Here is a 3,271-nt window from a genome sequence, read left to right on the forward strand (position 1 = left end):
TCTCTCTAATAAAAAAATTAAAACTACGACGAAAGTCGCGGCGCTATGAAAAACTCAATGGTTTCTCGCCGCAGTGACTCCCGACAACTCGCCCGCAAATCAAAAAATCGTATCTCTGCTCCTAATTAACATTAAGGAATGAAACCAATGCTGTTCGATGGAGAATTAAATTCCCCATCCTTCAACCCCCGTTTCATTCCTTAATCTCTGTAATAAAAAAATAAAAACTGCGACGAAAGTCGCGGCGCTATGAAAAACTCAATGGTTTCTCGGCGCAGTGACTCCCGACAACTCGCCCGCTAATTAAAAAATCGTATCTCTGCTCCTAATTAACATTAAGGAATGAAACCAATGCTGTTCGATGGAGAATTAAATTCCCCATCCTTCAACCCCCGTTTCATTCCTTAATCTCTGTAATAAAAAAATAAAAACTGCGACGAAAGTCGCGGCGCTATGAAAAACTCAATGGTTTCTCGGCGCAGTGACTCCCGACAACTCGCCCGCTAATTAAAAAATCGTATCTCTGCTCCTAATTAACATTAAGGAATGAAACCAATGCTGTTCGATGGAGAATTAAATTCCCCATCCTTCAACCCCCGTTTCATTCCTTAATCTCTGTAATAAAAAAATAAAAACTGCGACGAAATTCGCGGCGCTATGAAAAACTCAATGGTTTCTCGGCGCAGAGCGCTTCCCCATTAATTCGCCCGCTAATTAAAAAATCGTCTCTTTCCTCCTAATTAATATTAAGGAATGAAACCAATGCTGTTCGATGGAGAATTAAATTCCCCATCCTTCAACCCCCGTTTCATTCCTTAATCTCTGTAATAAAAAAATAAAAACTGCGACGAAATTCGCGGCGCTATGAAAAACTCAATGGTTTCTCGGCGCAGAGCGCTTCCCCATTAATTCGCCCGCTAATTAAAAAATCGTCTCTTTCCTCCTAATTAATATTAAGGAATGAAACCAATGCTGTTCGATGGAGAATTAAATTCCCCATCCTTCAACCCCCGTTTCATTCCTTAATCTCTGTAATAAAAAAATAAAAACTGCGACGAAAGTCGCGGCGCTATGAAAAACTCAATGGTTTCTCGGCGCAGTGACTCCCGACAACTCGCCCGCTAATTAAAAAATCGTATCTCTGCTCCTAATTAACATTAAGGAATGAAACCAATGCTGTTCGATGGAGAATTAAATTCCCCATCCTTCAACCCCCGTTTCATTCCTTAATCTCTGTAATAAGAAAATAAAAACTGCGACGAAATTCGCGGCGCTATGAAAAACTCAATGGTTTCTCGGCGCAGAGCGCTTCCCCATTAATTCGCCCGCTAATTAAAAAATCGTCTCTTTCCTCCTAATTAATATTAAGGAATGAAACCAATGCTGTTCGATGGAGAATTAAATTCCCCATCCTTCAACCCCCGTTTCATTCCTTAATCTCTGTAATAAAAAAATAAAAACTGCGACGAAAGTCGCGGCGCTATGAAAAACTCAATGGTTTCTCGGCGCAGTGACTCCCGACAACTCGCCCGCTAATTAAAAAATCGTATCTCTGCTCCTAATTAACATTAAGGAATGAAACCAATGCTGTTCGATGGAGAATTAAATTCCCCATCCTTCAACCCCCGTTTCATTCCTTAATCTCTGTAATAAGAAAATAAAAACTGCGACGAAATTCGCGGCGCTATGAAAAACTCAATGGTTTCTCGGCGCAGAGCGCTTCCCCATTAATTCGCCCGCTAATTAAAAAATCGTCTCTTTCCTCCTAATTAATATTAAGGAATGAAACCAATGCTGTTCGATGGAGAATTAAATTCCCCATCCTTCAACCCCCGTTTCATTCCTTAATCTCTGTAATAAAAAAATAAAAACTGCGACGAAAGTCGCGGCGCTATGAAAAACTCAATGGTTTCTCGGCGCAGTGACTCCCGACAACTCGCCCGCTAATTAAAAAATCGTATCTCTGCTCCTAATTAACATTAAGGAATGAAACCAATGCTGTTCGATGGAGAATTAAATTCCCCATCCTTCAACCCCCGTTTCATTCCTTAATCTCTGTAATAAAAAAATAAAAACTGCGACGAAAGTCGCGGCGCTATGAAAAACTCAATGGTTTCTCGGCGCAGTGACTCCCGACAACTCGCCCGCTAATTAAAAAATCGTATCTCTGCTCCTAATTAACATTAAGGAATGAAACCAATGCTGTTCGATGGAGAATTAAATTCCCCATCCTTCAACCCCCGTTTCATTCCTTAATCTCTGTAATAAAAAAATAAAAACTGCGACGAAAGTCGCGGCGCTATGAAAAACTCAATGGTTTCTCGGCGCAGTGACTCCCGACAACTCGCCCGCTAATTAAAAAATCGTATCTCTGCTCCTAATTAACATTAAGGAATGAAACCAATGCTGTTCGATGGAGAATTAAATTCCCCATCCTTCAACCCCCGTTTCATTCCTTAATCTCTGTAATAAAAAAATAAAAACTGCGACGAAAGTCGCGGCGCTATGAAAAACTCAATGGTTTCTCGGCGCAGTGACTCCCGACAACTCGCCCGCTAATTAAAAAATCGTATCTCTGCTCCTAATTAACATTAAGGAATGAAACCAATGCTGTTCGATGGAGAATTAAATTCCCCATCCTTCAACCCCCGTTTCATTCCTTAATCTCTGTAATAAAAAAATAAAAACTGCGACGAAAGTCGCGGCGCTATGAAAAACTCAATGGTTTCTCGGCGCAGTGACTCCCGACAACTCGCCCGCTAATTAAAAAATCGTATCTCTGCTCCTAATTAACATTAAGGAATGAAACCAATGCTGTTCGATGGAGAATTAAATTCCCCATCCTTCAATCCTCGTTTCATTCCCTAATCTCTGTAATAAAAGAAAAAAACTGCGACGAAATTTGCGGCGCTATGAATAACTCAATGGTTTCTCGGCGCACAGCGCTTCCCCATTAATTCGCCCGCTAATTAAAAAATCGTCTCTTTCCTCCTAATTAATATTAAGGAATGAAACCAATGCTGTTCGATGGAGAATTAAATTCCCCATCCTTCAACCCCCGTTTCATTCCTTAATCTCTGTAATAAAAAAATAAAAACTGCGACGAAAGTCGCGGCGCTATGAAAAACTCAATGGTTTCTCGGCGCAGTGACTCCCGACAACTCGCCCGCTAATTAAAAAATCGTATCTCTGCTCCTACTTAACATTAAGGAATGAAACCAATGCTGTCCGATGGAGAACTAAATTCCCCATCCTTCAACCCCCGTTTCAT

The sequence above is a fragment of the Diachasma alloeum genome, unplaced genomic scaffold (genome assembly GCF_001412515.2).
Source record: "Diachasma alloeum isolate Michigan unplaced genomic scaffold, Dall2.0 Dall_scaffold_00293, whole genome shotgun sequence".
Classification (NCBI taxonomy): domain Eukaryota; kingdom Metazoa; phylum Arthropoda; class Insecta; order Hymenoptera; family Braconidae; genus Diachasma; species Diachasma alloeum.